This window comes from Peromyscus maniculatus, chromosome 4 (assembly GCF_049852395.1).
Source record: "Peromyscus maniculatus bairdii isolate BWxNUB_F1_BW_parent chromosome 4, HU_Pman_BW_mat_3.1, whole genome shotgun sequence".
In the NCBI taxonomy this organism is placed as follows: domain Eukaryota; kingdom Metazoa; phylum Chordata; class Mammalia; order Rodentia; family Cricetidae; genus Peromyscus; species Peromyscus maniculatus.
Genome location: NC_134855.1, coordinates 102,702,033 through 102,722,266, shown reverse-complemented (window position 1 = coordinate 102,722,266; position 20,234 = coordinate 102,702,033). Strand labels below are relative to the sequence as shown.

The following is a 20,234-nucleotide window of genomic DNA, read 5'->3' as shown; positions in this document are numbered from 1 at the left end:
GGGCTCCCAAGGAAAGGTGGCGGCCTAGAGAGGTGAAGCCGTTTCCCAATGTCGCCAGCTAATGATTGGCAGAGGTAGGACCCAAATGCAGTCCTTCTGTTCCTAGTCACGCTTTCCCAGCTGACCCGGGCTCAGAGTTTTGACCTGCGTGGGTTTCTCATTTACCTTCTCTCCTGCGTCTTTCTGCACGGATGGAGGGAAGAAAGGGCCGGGCTCTTTTCAGGGTGCTGTAAGTTTCGTGTCCCAGCCAAGGTCAGTTCAGCATTCTGATTAACATAAGGTAGATAATAGGTGCCTAACATCCAAGGACATAAATATTTTAATGTAGCCATATCGTGGTGCAGTTTCTTTCAGACCAGCACTTCAGTTTTTATTTACTTTTATGTGTTGCTGGCTTAGGGCCATGAGGTTTTCCATCAACAGAAATGGCTGCTGATTGAAGCTATTTGCTTTCTGCTCTAGCAACGAGGAGAGACCTTTTCTCCAAAGCAGGTGTTTTTAGATCAAGATGGGCTGTTGAATGGCACAGTGGGGAATACACTTAGCAAAGCAATGCAGTAAATTGAACTGGTGTCGGCTCCTGATTTAATGCGCTCCTCAATTTCGACATGAATTATATATTCTTTTTCAGATTGATCATTTCTCCCGCTGATAAAGGGACAGTGCCGTGCCCAGTGGGTTTGGCCCCTGACCTAAGAAATACTCGGATGCATCAAAATTCCCTGGGATGACAACCTGGATGAACTCTGGAGACTGTAAATCTGCAGCGCCCATGAGGGGTGGGGCAGGTTCAGTGAAGAGCTCTCCCCTCCCTTGAATGTATTTGCATCGACTGACTGCCATGGCGGCCAGCAATCCCTCCTCAGCTTTGTACCCAGTGTAATTTGCAAATTGATTGTTATTCTTTGGAAGCCTTTCTTAATTAAATAGTAACTGCACTTATTATCCTCAGACAAAGGAGATAGATGAGTGTCTTGACAGAGGACAGGCTTAGTTCCTTGGATAGCAACTGTCGGTTAGAGTCTTTTTCTTGGACTGCAGTGTGCTTAACGCCTGGATGTCTCATCTCTCTTTACAGCACTTCGCCTACAGGGAGGGCGAATCAAGCAAGGCAGCATCACCTTATAAAGAAATACAAATGCGATGCTTTGCTTCTCCACGCACTTGTTTCAAACATTACCTCCTCATAATGTGTCTGACAAACAGTTTCTGATGAGCAGATGGGGAAAGTGAGGCACAAGGAATTTACAGGTTTTCCCAAGCTTGTCCAGAGCAGAAAAAAGGGACAAGGATAAAGCATGGGTTGCCTTGTGCTCCAAGCTGAGTTAGATCCAAACGAGTTTCTTCAGCATCATTTTTGGGCCCCCTGAAGGTGGCTTGAACTGCCACCTTTCTAACAAGGCTGGTGGCTGTGAATCCTTGGTAGGTATCAGAAATAATTGGGAGTAAGTATGTGGCTTGGTCTACAGCTGTTTTTAGAAATGTGGATCAGGATCCAGGGTCTGCATCTTCAAAGTTCTTCCAATAAATGTGATGGCCAATCGTGGTGCAGAATGCACATCCAAGCTTTTATGTTACATAGGATCACACAAGGAAACGTGAAGCTGAGTCAAGATGCCTGACATCTGAACCCAGTCAGTGGGGACACTTGGGAACAGGTAGTGGCACCAAGAGAACCTCAGAACCCTTGGAAGGTAGAGCTTGGTTCTTGCCTCTGGGAAATATATCCTGCCCTTGAGCTCTGGGGCTCTTTGGTAAAACTCTCCTGGTTTAGGGCCATGTCAACCTAACAACTGGTCCAAGGAAAGGTGTCCCCTTTATCCACACCGACCCTCTCATACTTTACAATCCTCCTGGTTCTTTCCCTTCCTCCATCAGAATTTCTCTGTACCCCCGGAGGCCTCGTTCAAAGCTGCCTTCTCCATGATGTTCTCAATTTCTCTTCTCTGAAACTCCCGCTTTCCTTGACTCTGAGTCCTTGTACTTCCATGGCCTCTTCCTCACTGTCGATTTCTGTGTCTCTCAACATTAGCCACCACAGAGACCTGCATAATGGCATTTATTTGTTGAGTTCAGTTGACCACTTAACTTCTCAGCAACTGGCCCAAATGATCCTTTACTGATGAAAAACATACACACACATTTACCACCTACTGGAGGGTGAATGGTTGACCAGTCCATATTGGCAGCTGGTACAGACCACAGAGGTAGTTAAATGCTATGTCTATCTATGTGAGCATGATGGTCCCAAGCAGCCATCCTGTGACTGCTGAGTCCAAGGCACTTTTCTGAGTCAGCCTGCATGTTACCTTGTGACTTTAGTCTAGGCTGTCCCATAATCGGAGCAGAAGTCCATTTCTGTTCCATTTGTTCCCCTTCTCAGGTCCTTCCCCTGTTATCAAACGTGACAGCTTTTCCTGTGGCGACCACCCTGACTCTAGTCTTCATCAGTGGTCTTCAGTCAAGACAGGGGTGGGCAGAGTATGGCGCTGCTTCAGAGGGTGGTACCCTCACTCGGAGGGGTGGAGATCACAGGCGAGAGTTAACAGAGAGTTCTACCTTTCCTCATCATCTGCAGAGCCCAAGCTATGAGGGTTCCAGGGCCTCCCTGTTGCCATATCATGTCTGGTAAAGTGTCTTAAAATGGCCTTGAGGGAGGGATCTAGATAAACAGGATGTAACTAGGACTGGGATAGTACAGAACTTTCTGTTAGAGCAACACTGAGTGGAGCTAAGAAGAGAAAGTCCTCAGGCCCCACACATGTGTTAGCAGACACCTGAAGGAGGCTCCTGAGGGGGGGACTCCGGGCCATTTTATAAATCCAACCCCAGACTTCCTTCCTTATAGGTGAGAGGCTCTGGCTCAGTATACCTGTGGTTCCCTTTGCTGAAATGCCCCCTTTCTCTCCCCGCTCTGCCTAGGTAGTCTTGGCTCAGCTTTGGATACCGGCTTACACCCATTCACCAAAGCCAGAGGTCTTCCTTGAGACCCCCTGATCAGAGTTATTCTACGTCAGCACTATTGAGATTTCAGGACAGGTAATTTTCCCTTGAGGGGCAACATCACAGAACGTTGAACAGTGTCCCCATCCCCTACCTACTAGAAGTTAGCAGCATCTCTTTTATCGTGACAGAAACATCCTAGCTGTTGTTAAGTGTTCCTTGGAGGTTAAGAGTCATCCTTCTCCCCCCTGAGGGCCTTGCTTCAGACTACTATCTCAGACTCACCCTCTGCTTCCTTTTCTTTGTAACGTTTACTACATTCTTCACACTTCTGGATTTCTTTGTATGTGCGTGTGTCATATGTGTGGAGTGTATGAATACATGGGTGTGTCATATGTGTGGAGTGTATGAATACATGCGTGTGTCATATGTGTGGAGTGTATGAATACAGGTGTGTGTGTGTGTGTGTGTGTGTGTGTGTGTACCCATGCACGTGTGCAGAGGCCAGAGGAGGACATTCCTTCCCCTGCTCTATTACTCTACTTTATTCCCTTCAGACAAAGTCTGCCACTGGACCCGGAACTAGCCTGGCAGCCGGTAAGTCTCAGTGACTCTCCTGTCTCTGTCCCCCACAGTGCTGAGGTTACAGGCTTGTCCACAGCCAACCCAGCTTTTTACATGGGAGCGTAGGATTCAAACTCAGGTCCCCATGCTCGCACAGCAGTGCTCCTGTCCACCGAGCCATGTCCCCAGCCCATAGGTTTCTGGGTGCTAGTTTAATGCTTGCCTCCTCCCCTAACCATCAGCATCCTGGTGGCAGGGGCAGAGGCCATTGTTCTTTGCTGTGTCTAACCTTTCACCCCGTAATAATGCTGACAAAAGAATGGACAACACAGACCTCCAGAAGATACAAGGTCTCCTCTCACGGCAAGTGGTCACCTGTGGAAGACAGGCGAGAGGCGGTTTTAGCCCTGAGTGTGTGAGCTTCTAAGTGTCTTCAGTTCCGAGACTGGATGGAATTTCGGCTCTCAGCCAAGCACCCCATGGGTAACTAATTAAACTACAACCGCTCCCTCCATAGTCAGGTGCTAAGTGTTCCCAAGAAGGGGCTGATGTAACGCGGGGAGTGACCTTTAAGTGGATCAAAAGTCACATGAATATGGAATGCCTCTCTCCTCTCTCTAGAGAGGTCATTTGACACATGTCCTGAGGGGTAGGGTCACGCTTGAAAGCTTTAGGAAACAGCCCTTTCTAATTCCCACTGTAGCGGGCACAGCCTTCTGGTGTGTGACGTGGGTGGAGAAGGAAGCCTGCCGCTCTGTGGGAGTCGGGGTGTGTGTGCAGGAGTTGCCTGGAGCAGCGTTCTTCAGACTTCAAGGTTCCAGCACGTATGATTTATTGCTTTATTTTTCTCTCCTTCCATCCCTTTTACCACAGGCCAAAGGACCATAAGCAGAGACAAATGGAGATCCTTCAGGCCCGCATTTGATTTCTATGGCTAGGAAAGAATCAACTTCAACCTTTGTTGGCTGAGGAACTACGTGCCGGCCCCTGTGCTAGGAGCTTTGATGTGTGTGATCTCAACAGGCTTCACAGCCCAGTGAAAGTGGGCAGTCCCAAGGGGCAGCCAGCTGTTTTATGTATCGCACAGCTGGAAAAGAGCCACCCACTTCTCTCTGGGCTTCTCTGTGCCTGTCTCAAGCCTGACCTGAACCCCTTCTGCCCTATATTTTTGTTTCAGGAGCCACAGTGAGTGGGTTGTGGCATGATAAAAGCTGTCAAGGCACCGCTGCCCCCCATGACTGCACTTGACTGTGCCTTTGAAAATCTCTTTATGCAACTGCAGCTGAATTTTCCTAGTCTTTGCACTTCTGAGACAGCATAGTGCTCTCTAGAAACAAAAGAAAAGCTGAGAAACAAAGAAGTATGAAGCCAGAAGCACAAAGGATAGAGAAGCATTGTGACTACAGTCTGGGAGACTGGCTGCAAGAGTCAAACCTGATGCCCTGGACACGGGGGTGGGGTGGGTGTAATCCAGTGTTTGGATCAGAGATGAATAGGGGTGCAGGATGATAGGGGGAGAGACAAAAATTACAGAGCAATTTCCATTTTCAGAATCTCGGGAAGAATGTAGGTGAAAGAAGCTGCTTTTGGACCTCAGCAAAACATGCAAGAGTATTCTGAAGAAAGTGAACCAGGAAAGCCTTGGGTCTAGAGTGTCACTTGCAGTCCAAACCTGAGCAGACACACTGTCTGGGCCTCACATTAAGATCTGCACACTAAATGACAGGATCCCAACAACCCTCTCTCCAGATGGTGCCCTGGTTTCTATCAACCGCACAAGGAGAAGGATTCTCTTTGAGAGAAGAGCTAAACAGTGATATCTCCCAGAGGGTGGCCCAGCACACACACGTTTATTAGCCATTGGTTCAGGTGATTTGCGCTGCCATGTTGTAAACCAGTGGTTCTAACTAATGGGTCATGACCCCATTGCGGGGATTGAATAACCCTTTCACAGGGGTTACATATCAGATATCCTATATCAGATGTTTACATTACAATTCATAACAGTAGCAAAATTACAGTTATGAAGTAGCAACAAGATAATTTTATGGTGGGGGCGTTGCCACAATATGAAGGACCTGTATTAAAGGGTTACAGCCTTAGGAAGGTTGAGAACCACTGTTGTAAACTATCACACTGCAAAGGTTGTATTTTTTTTTTTTTTATAGTTTCCAGAAAACCCGCTTACTTGCTTTTTGCAGCCTACTGGATAGCAAGCTTGCTTTGGTATCTCGTTTTGATGGCATTCTGGCTGCAAAGGCCTTACACACATTCCCCTTTACAAACTTACCTCTTCATTCTTCCTTCCCACCATCCAATCTCTCAATCTAGTTTCTGTCCACTGGTTTTTGGTCTGGGATAGATGGGGGCTTGGATGTACTTCATGGGGACCAGTGGGTTTAATCCTCACTGCCTGCTCTTGACACTGGCTGTATCAATCGTTATTTTATAGTGTCGGTGGCTTGTGTTTCGTGTGTTTTATGCCATCTTTCCATCTTACTCTGAAGCCTTAAAGCACAGTCTCAGATTCCTGGGAATAAATAACAAGTGATTTGAAGCTTTTTGTACTCCTGCCAGATTCCATTATCTAGAAATATGTTGGCAATCTTATATAAACATATGTTTAGACTTCTATAACTAAATGTATCCTTACGTATGACTTATTATTATAGCTGAATATGTCTATAAAATGTAACTTTATTTACAGGTGTGATCTATTATATGAATCTACATTTTTATTCAGTCTTATGTGTACTCAACAAAGAATGTGTCAGATTTTCCCCCTTGGGAATAAAATCCTATTATTTGTGAAGATTTAGCCGAGATGAAATTAGTGTAAGCAGTAGTTACTCTATTGAATAAATATTTCCAACATATAGAACATTCTAGTGCTCAAGGATGATGTTATGAAATATTTCAAGGTGACCTTAGCTCCAGAGCTAAAACAACAACAACAACAGCAACAACAACAATAATGTGTTGGCTGGTCCAAGTGGATATCTTACAGAAGAAAGTTGGGAGTGGGGTAGGTGTGGGGTGAGTTTTGAAGCCAGATGATGGGTTCAAGGTCTTTATTTATTGGCTTTGTGATCTTGGGACAGCTACTTCATCTTCCTATGGGTTCTGGGTAAGATAGAGATCTCATGAACTCTTGCATAGTTTGTTATGCATTGAGTGATTACATATGCAAGCACACTTGACTGTAAATTGTTATACATTTTAATTGCTGAGCAGTCAATCCTATTTGATTTGTTCTGTTTTACCCCATTGCTTCCAGTGCTTTAGGGCAAACACTTGCTGGATGATAAATTAGTGAATTCGTGAGACAGTATTTTACAATTATCTTGCCAGCATCTCAGTCCTTTATAGATACTTATAAAAATCAATGATTTATACATTGTTCCTGGGTAACCAGAGCACTTGAATCAGAAATGAAAGTTAACTATTTGGGCTTTCAAGTCTCCTGATTTGGGACATTTAATAACAGCATTTATTATGAGAAATTGTCATCATCTTGCTCAAATACGAGATCAGAGATTTTTTTTTTTAAATCTTAGATCTAGATTTAAATCTTAGATTAGATACAGGCAACTGAAGCTCAGAGACACTTAGAAGCCAATAAATTAGTATAAGTTACTCCCTTTGTAGGTCTAGAGTAATGGATGCTTGTACCGAAAGCATACTCTTAAAGTATGTTTCTAAAGACGTGTTAAGCATCATGGATAATACAAGACAAAAGCTTGTCCTTAATGAGCTCGTAATCTAGACTTACTCAAAATGCTTCATTGCACTGAGGGTTTAATGCTGATCTGGAACCATAGGGCCAGTAGGGTGCTTCCATGGGTGGCTTTGAGAAGAGGAGCTGGCTTCGTGTCATAGGAGAGCAACCGATGAGTTTTTAAGAAGGTGCTTCTGGGAGAGATTGGAAAGCGAGTGTGGGGAGCAAGAGAATGAGATAACTCAATTGAGGGTAGAATTGTGCTCTCATCCTGTCCAGGACAGATTAGACTTATCCTGTGGGGGAAGCATGGGGGATGAGCCACACATCAGTTTGCTCTTGTCTTGAACGTAAAATGAGGCTTTTTATAGTCTTGTGCTACTTGGCCATTGGCTAAGGGCCATGATGGGCAGGGTTAGAAGATATGGTGACCACCAGGCACCTTAAGCCTTTGAGAATATGGCCAAACTAACCCCCAGAGCGAGGGAATGTGTTTCTGAAGAGAGTAATAGGGATGGGCCACTAGAAGCAAAGACACAGAAGGAAGCCAGGTGTGCAGAAGTAATAATCAGAGTCTCCGGCAACCTCGGGGAAAACCCAGCGGCTCCCATAGCGCTTGGACGATGGCGGAGGTTTGAGGGAAGGAAGGGCAGTACAGGCATCCTTACAGCATGGGTAAAGGACGTGATCTGCTCTCTCTCTCTCTCTCTCTCTCTCTCTCTCTCTCTCTCTCTCTCTCTCTCTCTCTCTCTCCTCCCTCCTTTTTCCTTTGCCACCTTCTCTTCATTTTCCCATTCCCGCTCTCCTCTCTCCACCCTCCTCTTCTTCCTGATTTCTTTTTCATTCTGTAATTTGGTTACAAGGAAAAGAGAGCCAGTGGGTGTACCTCAGACAGCAGGTGGGGATGTTTACCCTGAGAAACCTCAGAAAGGCCCGGCCCGGGGCAAAGCAGAAGACATGGAAAGAGCAGACCGTCCAGAGCTGCGTTTTGCTCAGAACCAACAGGGCTTGTGGGTCTTCTCCTGAGTGAAGCTCCTACGGTGGCTTACCTCTCTGCCCTAATCCACTGGATTCCCACCACAAAGCACCGTTCCCACTCTGTGTACTTTTGTCTATCTTGTAACCAAGTGGCCCTTGCTCATGGGCTCTTCCATACCCGGAGATTTCCCTCTATCTCAACTTTTACCTTCTGTTTCTCCTCATCAACTGCCCTCAGCATGTCTCACCTCAGATTCCAAGAAAAGATGATTGGGCCAGGAGGCATTTAGTGGGAGCAAAATCATGAATTGCTGCTCCCTCTAAATTATACCCTAAACCCAGATGCTCAAAACTGGTCTGACTGACTTTGCCTGAGGTAAACAGCAGGGTCATGCAGTATACTAATAGTACCTAAGCTTGTGTTCTATTTTTTGTGTCTGTTGCTCTAAACACCGACCAAAGCCAACTGAGGGGAAGAAAAGGTTTGTTAAGCTTATATATGATGCTCCTAGTCTGCCAGGAAGGAACCTAGAAGCAGGAACTGAAGCACACACAACCCATGCCGAATGCTGCCTCCTTGGCTTGCTCAGCTGCCTTTCTTATACAACCCAAGATGGGATTATTCACGGTAAGAGAGGCCCTTTCACATCACTCAAGAAAATACCCCTCAAATGTGTCTCAGGCCACGATGGGAAGAGTGCTTTGAATGGGATTCCCTCTTTCCAGATATGTGTAGGTCTGTGTGGAGTAGACAGAAAATAACTGTGACAGTTTTACTTGGCACTGTGCTGAGTACATATAATATTAATTGACTTATTTAATACTTTACATATATTAATTCATTTAATCATTTCATTCATTCTATCAACACACATTTAATTTCATCCATATTTATTTAATTATCCTGTAAGGGTGTTCTAAAATTTCCTGCAGCTTGCTGATGAAGAAACGAACCCCAGAGTTTATATAACTAGTAAGTAGTGAATTTCTTCCTTCAAGGGGGTGTGAGTCAGTCAGCTTACAAGGGATCTGCAGAGGGGAAGACTCAGGACTGGTCCTTAGCCAGCATTGTTTCCACGTGAGAATTTAAAGCACATCAGTTGGAATCATTAAGCCACATGTCTATATAAGCAGAGTGGAGCCTGAAGGCTGACTGGGTGTCAGGCTTGGGGCAAAAAGAACAAGTAATAATAATGATAATAATAATAATAAACAATAGATTTTGCTGTATGGGCTTCTCTACTAGCTTCAGTTTTGACATACCAAATTGTTTGAGTGAGAGCCAAGGTCTCTAGTCATTGGGTGCAAACCTGGAAAGTCTGCACCAGGGACTGTGCCTCTTGAACAAAGGCTGTGTTTCTGGAGATTGCTCCATGGTATCACTGCTCCAAGAGCAGGTCTTCCTCATCATGAGGGGCCTGCCAGGCTGGAAGCATGGAGCTGCAGCATCACAGCTCTCCCTTATGCAGCTCCAGGGACTCTGGGGATGATAACTCTGACATCTCTTGGCAACCTGGAAACTCAAAGTTGGAAGACTGTTTCTGTTTAGTTGTTGTTTTAAAGATAGAATTTAGTGGGTTTTTTAAAAAAGAGTAACAGCAAAGAGAGGAGACTATTTTGGCCTTTGTCCACACAGGAATGCTTCATCAGGGAGACACAGCTTTCAAAAGCCCGAAGGAAGATGTCTGGGGAGAGGAGAGAAAGTAAATGTGATTTCTACACCTGGCTTCCTACCCCAGGGGCTCCCCGGAGTCAGATCACCTTTCTGGTAGATGCTGTCAGAATTTCCTGCACACAAGATCTGGGTCCCGAGTCTCGTAATGAGTCTGAAATGTGATGGATCCAGTTACCACCACGAGGCTTCTTCATTCCCCCGTAGAAAGGAAGGATGAAGCACACCCACAGAATGAAAGAACACCTAGGGGAAGCTTCTGAGGTGCCATTGCAGATATTTTCTGCCTCACTCTGTCCTGCAGCTCCCTGGTGATTGAGTGGCAATGCTGGATTAATGGGAAAGAGCTCTCCGACTTGGCGTCTTCATATCTTGTCCCAGCTTCCAACCACAGCTCTGCACCATAGTTTCTTGTCTGGAAATGGAAGTTATCAGTCGCCATGGTCCTTTTCAGGCTCTATGGGAACAGGCTTCTCTGAGTGTGGAGGGCTTAGGTGACCCAGTCTCTCAGAAGGAAAACTGGAGACAGATCCATGAGGGATGAAAGGACTAAGTTTAGCATTAGTTATGTTTCATTTAGATGTTGGATGATGTCTTAGCTTCTCACCACTAGAAAAACAGCAATGCAAGCAAAATCAGCATCAGGGAAGAAAGTTGACTTTGACCCAGGGTTCAGAGATTTCAGCCTTTAGTTACTTGACTCCCTTGCTCCTGGCTTGGAGCCACACAGTCTGGTATGACAGGAGCATGTGGCAGAGGAGCTGCTTACCTTCTGGTGACTGGGAAGTACAGGAGGGGGAGGGTGGGAGGAGGCCAGGGTTCCGTTAAGGCACATCTCTAATAACCTAGTCTCCATCCACCTGAGAATAACATCTCAGACTAGAAACAAGCCTTCAACACATGTGCCTTCAGGAAGCATGCCAGACCCACACTGCTTTTGAAATCTAGTATGCAGTACACATGTGTCTTAGTTAGGGTTTCTGTTGCTGCGAACAGACACTATAACCAAAAGCAACTTGAGATGGAAAGGCTTTCAGCTTACAGTTGCACATCACAGTCCATCACTGAGGGAAGTCAGGGCAGGCACTCAAACAGGGCAGGAATCTAGAGGTAGGAGCCGTTGCAGAGGCCATGGAGAAGTGGTGCTTATTGGCTTGCTCCTCATGGATTGCTCAACCTGCTTTCTTATATCACCCTGGAACAGCCATCTCAGGGTGATAATGATCTGGGTTCTCCTACATCAATCATCAATCAAGAAAATGCACCACACACTTGCCCACAGGCCGATCTGTGGGGACATCTTTTCAACTGAGGTTCCCTCTTCCAAAATGACTCTAGATTGTGTCAAGTTCACTTAAAATGAACCAGCACACTGTAACTCCTCTATTCAGCTGCCACTGAGCTTGACTTTTTTTTTTTGTTTGCACCCAGGTCTCCTTTTTCCAGGACATAGTGGTTACCAGTATCCTCCTCCTTTTCCCAGAGAAGTTTCTGATGACACATACCCCAGATGGACAGGAAGAAGCATGGGATGACACTGCTCCACTGGAGAAATGAAGCCTGCTGGTCAGGAGCTCACGGTGCCCACAGAGGTCCTTTCAAGGTGCTTGTGGTCACTGTTCCAGAGCCTCTGGCCTCCTCTAGAGATGGAATTGGAAACGCAGTAGGCCCCATTTTATGCTCATTGATCTCCTCCTTCAGCTCCTGCTTAGCCAGAGGGCATGTGGTCCCCCTTCCAGGAGAAGAGAGAAGACAAACAGGCACATCCACAGAAGCCTTTCTGTAAACTGTCTTGCTAGGCTCTTTCCTAAGGCAGGATTTTCATATCCTTTTCCTCATTACTGTATTAACCCTTGCCAATGTTTCTTTCTGTGTTTTATTGTTTGAGAGAGTATTCCACCATGTTGCCTGTACTGGCTTTGTTTGAACTCCTTGGCTCGAATGACCCTCCTTCTTTAGCTTTCCAAGTAGCTGACCCTATAGGCATGGGCCAGTGTCTCCAGCTCTAATTTCTTCTATAACCAGTAACAAAAAGACTTTTGTGCTTTATTCAAGCAATTAGAAGATAAAGAAAAATGATGGATTTTGCTATTTCATGGCTAGTCAAGGAGTAGGAAAACTGCAAATAAAAGACTGGAAAAGAGCAGTTGATGTGGCTGGGCTCAGACCCAGTTTCCGCAGGAGGATACTGGAGGAGGGAACCCCAGGGTCTAGAAGACCCACATAACCCAGCTCCTTATTACAGACATGCGTGAGAAGAAGTTATTTTTCCTTGTATTAAAAAACAAAGAAAGATACAATTCTAGCTTTTTAAGGAACCTCCACACTAATTTATGAAATTTGCAGGTAACTGGTTGGAGCTGGAAATAATCAATCATTCTAAGTGAGGTAGATCAGACCTAGAAAGAAATGACACAATTCAGTCTCATATGTAGATGCTAGCTTTAAATCTTTAGATGTGTGTGAGTGTGTGTGTGTGTGTGTGTGTGTGTGTGTGTGTGTGTGTGTGTGTTTAAATTGGGATACCCATAGAAGGCAGGAAAGTAATGATGGGCCATGGGGGTGGGTTTGAAGGGAGAGAAGATAGATTGCAGTTGGGATGAAGGGAGAATGGAAGGGAGGACTTGAGCAGATGATGTGAGGACAGGGTAGAGAAGGGAGTGTGGCGAGGGACAACGAACGTGAAGTCTTTGAAACATCCATAGAAGGAGTGTAAAGAGAGTTGCCCTATAACAGAGGGCCGTGACTCTTCCAGATACCATTGGTTACCCAATAAAAAGCCAAGTGCCAGGTATGGATGACCTCTTCTTGAGCTGTTGCTCAGGGGGCACCACAGATGCTCAAACGTTACAGGCTATTGCCGTTACTCTTGCTTACTCTTCCTAACTTGGTGGTAAGAACCTATTCATCAAGACACTACTTACCTGAGTCAGAAGAAGTGGAGAAATCAAAGCCTTCTGACCTGGAAGATTCAATCCTAGCTACATTTCATATGCTGAAAGGTGCTATGCACACTGCCAGGGGAATCATTAACAGTCTTATCCAGCCATGAACCTTCAAGCTACAATACAGCTGGCCTGGAAATAGATGCCTGCTAACGCAGTAATGGCATGAGTGTTATGGGAGTACTGATAACTTTCTGATTGGATTTTGAGGTCCATTCTACAAGACAGAACTCATGCCTGGCATGGTTAATGGGACTAAGAACTCATGGCTTGCTAGGTCATAAGATCTAGAGGAGAACTTGTTAACTATTAAACTGCTAAGTGGACAGAGAATTAAACCATCTTCTAGATTCTTCCCCTTTTACTTATAGATTACTGTATCTCTCAACCAAGACAAAATACCAGCATAGATAGGGAGAAGAGTCATGAGGTCCCACTGCAATGAGCTGGTGGCAGCTGATGGCTGCTGTGGGAGGGAGAGGCAGTTTTAGGCAGGGATACAGCTCATGAGAGTCTTAGTGTCACGTTTGCCTTAGCTGGGCTGCAGGTAATCACTACCACTTCCGGCTCTCCTTCTTACTTCTGAAGTTCCCTCTGTAGACAAGCCCCATCCTTCTGACATGGACCCTCAGAAATCAAAATTTGAGCTGCTTGTAATTTACCCAGTCGGTGGCACCTTTTATGGCAACAGAAAGCAAGCAGGGGAAGAAGTCAATCATGTGCTTTCTTTAAAAACCAAAAAAGAAAAACGCAATTTCGTGATCATTTGCACTTTAATAAAAACAAACAGCTATAGTTTCCTTCTTCATGCCAGGAAGCTCTCTGCCTGTCCCTGAGTGGAGACCAGTAGTGAGCCGAGCTGTGCAAATGCCGAATCATGGCAGTTCAAAGCACTCTAGCGATAAGGGCTGTGAAAACGTAAATCCGAAGTGCCATGGGAGTTCAGGGAAGGGAGAGATTTCAATTTTCTTTGAATATTGACTTGCTGCTGCATAATAACTGTAATATCTTCTAATAATGACATCCCGACATTTCTCACAAGGGCTAATGAATCACTCCATTTAGCTGTGACAACAGCAAGGGGAAGAGACATATCTTCAAGGGCCCAGACGTTATTCTCCTAGCCTCGTCCCAGGGACAGAATGTGCTTAAAAGTTAGGACAAATTAACTGCTTGTGGCAAATCTACATGAACTCTTTCAAGAAAAAAATGCAAGTCTGGGCCCGAGTTAATGGGTTATTATTGGCAAGGGAAATAAAATTTGGGCAGGCAGGGGATAGCCAGACAAAAGGACTTTGAAAAGCTGTGGAGTTCAGGCTTGGCTTGGGAAGCCAGGGACCAGAACTGTTCAGATGGCATGGGCAAGCCTGCCTTCAACTATAAGCCATTGCATACTCCATGTGCAATATTCACGTCATGTACTGAGGCTGAGGGAACAAACACCCGACAGTGGCACAGAATAACGGAAAGGAAATTTAAAAAGTGATTAAAAAATGAAATTAAATAATAGGGAGAATGCGTGCCATGGATCGTTTTAGCTTTGCTAACTTTTGTCTTATTGATATTGTTTCCCTAGAAAGGAACATCTACTGATTTACACTTCCAGTTATGCTTTGATGTGCTCAAGCCCAATTTGGAGTGTTTGACCAATGCTTCATTCTATGTCTTTGGAAGGAGGAAGCCATGCCTGTATTTGGACTACGCAGGAAGCACAATTTTGTCTTGGCAGAAACATGTGTCCTTATATCCACATCATCTTGTCTAGTTACAAAAACATCATTGTTGTTGTCTTTGTCGTCATTATCATTAGCATCCTCATTAGCATCATTGCCCTTCAGTAGCTCAAGTCCTGGGTGCCCTCTGATCAGGAGACACGTGAGTGAAGAACTGAAAAAATCAAGCAGCCTGGCAGAAAAGGAGCAGGCCTAGGTAGTCTTTCAGAACCAAAGTGGCTACAGCTTCATCATAATTCCTTGGCTCCTTACCCACATCTCTTCTGTTAATGGGACTCAGCCATCCTCAAAGTGCCAGCTCTTTTCTCAGTCTTCACGGTGTCTCCCTCACATGTCCTCTGCCTTCTTGATCTATAAATCCATGGTTACTGCTTCCTCATAGCCTGGCTTCTTCATGGCTCAAGGTGGCCCCATGTCTTATCTTATAAACATGGCCTTTCTTCTGCTAATATCTGACCCCACCATAACTGAAAATGCAACTGGACCAGTTTGTTCTATTTTGTAGCAACTTAATTGATTTTACAGATTTGGATAATTGGTGAGTGCACAAATTAGCTCCCAGTGGGCTACATGGTGTTGAACTGTGGGAGAAGAGGAAGCTTGATCCTGTGTGGTTGACACTGGGCAGGCCTACAGCAGTATGGTGGTTTGAATGTCAATGACTCCCATAGGCTCATGTTTGAATGCTCGGTTCCCAATTGGTGGAACTGTTGGAAGGGGTTAGGAGGTGTGGTCTTATTGGAGGGAGTGTGTCACTGGGGGTGCTCTTTGAGATTTCAAAAGATAAGCACTGTTTCCACTGTGCTCTCCCTCTGTCTGCTTCCCGTTTGAGAATCATGTGTGAGCTCTGAGCTGTTCCCGCTGTCATGCTTTCGGTCTATCACCATGGACTCTAACCCTTTGAAACTGTATGCCCCATTAAATGCTTTATTTTAAAGTTGCCTTGGTCATGATGTTTGATCACGGCAGAGGAAAGGTAACTAAGACTAGCATGACTGTAGGCAGATACAGGAAATATGAATGGAACATCTCTCAAGGACCATTCCCTCATCTGTTCCTGTAGTCTCTCTACCAGTTAATAGGAGCAAGGTCCAAGCCTCTGGATACTGGAGGTGGTGGGTTCAGAAAGCTCTCGTGTAATTTCTACCCATCAGTAGTCATGGCAGGTCAATACTCTCAGTAGATGTCCTTGACAGACTTGTCATGACCCTTCAATACAGGGCAAAGCAGGGCAAATTGGTTTAAATGAATTTGTCACTGAAAATGATCAATGGCAGAGCAGAGCCGACAAAGATGTCTCTTACAGGATCCTTCTGTCAGTCCACTTATGAGAAATGAGTGCTCCGCGTATCAGGCTTGGTGGTGAGGAGGGAACAGTTTCACAGCAGGCAGCAGGCTTGACAGCAAACCCAACACTGGCTGGTCTAACTCAGAACAGGTGTGTTTTATGGACAGTGTAGTGTTCCAGGAGTCTCCCCAAAGCTTCAGAAACCACATGTCTGTGTATAACACAATGACCTCTCTGTTCTGTCACTGCCGCTGAGCCTCCCAGGTCAGTTCGCTCCATAGCATCTTAGTTAGAGTTTCTATTACTGTGCTAAAGTTGGAGAGGAAAGGGTTGATTTCAGCTTACAATTCTCAGAAACACTCTATCACCAAGAAAAATCAGGGAGGAACTCCAGGCAGGAACCTGGAGGCAGCAATTGAAGCAGAGGCCATGGAGGAGTGCTGCTTACTGGCTTGCTTCTCATGGCTTGCTCAGCTTGCTTCCTTGTAGAATCCAGGACCACTTGGCCAGGGTTGGCACCACCCATAGATGGCTAGACCCTCCCACATATGACATTAATCAAGGAAATGCCTGGTAGACTTGCTTTACAGAGGCATTTTCTTAATTGAGGGCACCTTTTCCCAGATGACTCTAGTTTCTGTCAAACTGACAAAAAACTAGGCAGGACAGCACCAGAGTCCAGGACTCCTGCTGCTAAAACTGGGTCACACTTGCCTCTAGGAAACAGATATCGCTCCCACCATTCAATTGGCCTTTCAAAAGCCCAGGTCTTTTCCGATTGAAAATTGGGAGGGTGTTGTCTGGTAGGTTCTGGGTTGCTGCCCACATCCTTCCTGTAAGGAAAGTTGCTAATGTGAGGGTTTGATACTTTCAACAGGGATCGGCTGAATGAAGAGCATCTTCTCAAACGTAGACCTGGGGTTCTGATGCTGGGAGAAAATTAAAGAAGGGTTCTCCTCCAAAGCTTTGGGCAGCCTTAGAACAGAAGAACACCACGAAAAGGGGGTTTTATGAAGATGGTCTGGCCAGCATTTGCAGGATAGAGCTTTAAATTGTATTATTTCATTGTTCATTTATTTGTGTGTGTGCATGTGCATGTAAGTATACATGTGTGTGAAGATGTGCTTGTCTCTCCCACTCTCATGTCAAAGCCAGAGGATGACTTTAGTATCTTACTCTATAGCGATTCATTGTCTTTTTTGGGCGGGACAATGCCTTTCTTTCTGGACCCAAAGCGTGCTGTTTCTGGTAGAATGCCTGTAAGTCCCAGGGATCTGCTTGTTTTCACACTCCAGTGCTGCCAGATCCAGCTTTTGTGTGGGTTCTGCAGACCTGAACTCAGGTCCTGCTGCTTGCACAGTAATCACTTAACCTCTGGAGCCATCTCCTAGCCCTGCAAGATGTAAGATTTATAGCAGAGAGCTTACCGAAGGATGCCGGAGGATAGTTAGGAACAATATGCAGGGTCCACACACCCACAGTAGGAGACCTGATTACCTTATTGTATCGCAGTAGGGAAGGGAACTGTAGGTCTAATATGTATAATACCTTTTTAAAATGTGCTTTCTAAGTAGTTTCACCTTTTTATTCTTGTTGAGAATAAGCTAAGACAGACTGACAGCTACATGGACAGATACACAGATAGAAAGATGTGTAGGGGTTATGTCAGATAGAAAGTTTCAGTTCAGGGGCCTGAGCTTAACTCCATGACCATATTCACTTGATGCTCATGAAGATTTGGGAAGGGTAATTCCACCTTGAAACTTAAATTTATAGTCTATATCACAAGAGTAATAGCAGCCACTGTGTAGCATCACACTGAGAGTTAAAAAGTTAATGTATTGTAATGTAATAAGGATTGGCAGAGGGGCTTGTCCAATGTGGGCTGCTAGTAAGTGCTAGTATTAATAATGCTATTCCTGTGTGCAGTCATCAGGGATGGGCTATTTGGTTACCATGGCGGTGAGGGAGAGGGAGGGAATCTGAGAGGGATAGGAAAGTTGGAGCAGACAGGAGTCGGTGATGAACAGGATGATGGATGGATGCGTGTGCAGTCAACTCATTAAAGAAGTATCTATGATTTATCGATGAGTCATCTTCTGATTGGTTCTTAGCATTAAGTTGTTTTTATTTCAGCTGACACTTTTCAGATAAAATAAAAGAACAATTGAGAGTTTGTTCTGATACAGCGGGCTTTCTGAGACCCCAAAGACTAGCTTAGCTGGCTCTGTCTGAGGGAAATGAGGGAAGGGGCAGTTTCTTCTCCTCATTCTTTATAAAGAGAAAATGACTAGAAACAGAGAGAAAGACTTGACATCTGGCTTGACTAGTCAGTGCCCCCACCCAGAACCAGTCTCGTTGCCTTAAATCCACATTGTAAAGGCAACAGGCTATAAGCTGCAAACAACTAACTAACTCACCTTAGGGATTGAGTATCTTCTGGGTAAAAGAGTCAGAGCCACACCAGGACAGCGGTGGGAGCTAGCGTAATGCCCAAATCTCACCTCCAAGCTCTGGACTGAATGGCCCTGCGCTATCACTCCAGAACAGGGGTCCTGGGCATTTTTGTCTGTCACTACCAGGCAGAGATTGTTGTTGCTAAGCTCACATGCTTATCATGGTAGCTGCTTTCCCACTGAGCTCGTCTCCTCTAGCTGAGGTGAACTTGGAAGGAAAAAAAAAAAGGTGGAATTTGTAGATAACCTGAAGAGGCCTCAAATTACTCAATACCCGAGTATTTAGAGTGTGTGCAGGAACCAGAAGTTTTAGCATGAGCTTGGGAGCTTAGGAGAAATACGGAGTCTTAGGCCTGCTACCTGAGACCTACTCAGCCCACCTGTACTTTAACACAGTTCCCAGAGAATTGGGGGATATTATTAAGTTCTGAGAATCACCGTCTAAAGGAAGGAGGGGAGGAAGGAGACAAGTTTTCTGGAAGGTAGAAAGATGAGGTACAGGACGAATAAGAAAATAATGAATAGCTCCCTTGAGAAGGGATATTTGGCCTTGCGCACACATAAGAACCTTCACAAAGTTGTCTGGGACCTGCAGGTAGTATCCTGTCACCCCACTCCAGGTTCAGAGTCACCTGCTGAAGACAGGCTTATTGAGCTCAGCATGAGCTGTGCGCTAGTCTTCCTCCCTTAAATGAGAAACAGATTGCGGGGCTGCAGGCTGTGCCGTGGAGACAGTGGCCACCACCTGCTCTCTTCCCAAAGTCACCTGGAATCCTGATGGGCTCTACCAACCCCAGGCCACCCTGCCTGGGATTTTAGACTCTTGTGTAGTGTAACTTTCTCAGCAAGGCGTTCCTTTGAAACATTCTCTACGTTAATAACAATGCAAAACATCACCACCCGGGAGCTCGCCAGAGTGTAAAAGCCCCAGGTTCTACCCAGGCCTACAGAGTCAGTACTTTGCAGTGGAACCTGGAAATCTGTTAATTCACACATGGAGCTTCCAACACCAGCACAAACCCAAACGTGAGATGGAGGTGAAGCAATTGTCCTTTGGCCTGACATCGTAGGCGTTGCTAACGTAGAATTTCTTCTGCAGTGGCTGTTATATTTCTGAACTGTCAGCAAGAAGGAAAAAAATAGTCAAGTTCTCTATGTTTTAATGAGTATCTTTGCAAGTAAGGTGCTTTCCTAACATACATACACAGGCTCCCTCCTCCTCCCTCCACCTCTGTCTCTTTTTCCCTCCCTCCAGCCCTCTGTCTCTGTCTGTCTGTCTGTCTGTCTCTCTCTCTCTCTCTCTCTCTCTCTCTCTCTCTCTCTCTCTCTCTCTCTCTCTCTCTCTCTCACACACACACACACACACACACACACACACACACACACACGCCCATGGTTTTGTGCACTGTCCCGATCAGGTATTCAACCCCTGTTCTTCATTTAAATGAATAAGGAGACCATCTCAAAACCATTCAGTAACTTCTGTGTTACCTGAGAGTTAGGGTGATTTGGGTTTTGCCTTGTCAGATTAAATTGGATGCACAGTTCTATGAGGTTACCCCAAAAGAGACATTCCCCTGCAAATGAGGCCATTTTCTCTCCTGCACACTGAGACTGTGTAGTACTTTGGTGGGGTCTGTTGGAGTAACCGCACATGTGAAAAAACCTCAACTCTTTTCTGCCTTACTTTCCCTTTTCTAACAGCTCGGCGACGCTGCTATGCCTCCAGTTCTGTCCAAAGAAGGGCTTCAACGACCTGTGTTTGCTTTCTGGTTCTCCTTTCCTGAAATTTGAGAGGCTCCTTTGAGAGACCCTCTTGAGAGGGTCCCGAGTGTTGGGGTTAGATGCTGGGAGCTAAGCTTTAAGGAGCAGGATGCTGGTCTTTGAGGGTGTTAGTGATACCCTGCTCTGTATCCAGCTCCATAGCCACAGTGTAC

The 20,234-nt window shown here is 45.4% G+C and overlaps 1 long non-coding RNA gene across 1 annotated transcript; it reads left to right on the top strand.

Annotated features, from left to right (window-relative positions):
• Positions 1–4,019: 4,019 nt before the first annotated feature.
• On the top strand, positions 4,020–19,559 carry LOC143272982 (uncharacterized). The gene is made up of 3 exons (XR_013050723.1): positions 4,020–4,331; positions 11,307–11,478; positions 14,397–19,559. It is a non-coding gene; the product is annotated as an uncharacterized LOC143272982 (long non-coding RNA).
• Positions 19,560–20,234: the final 675 nt, after the last annotated feature.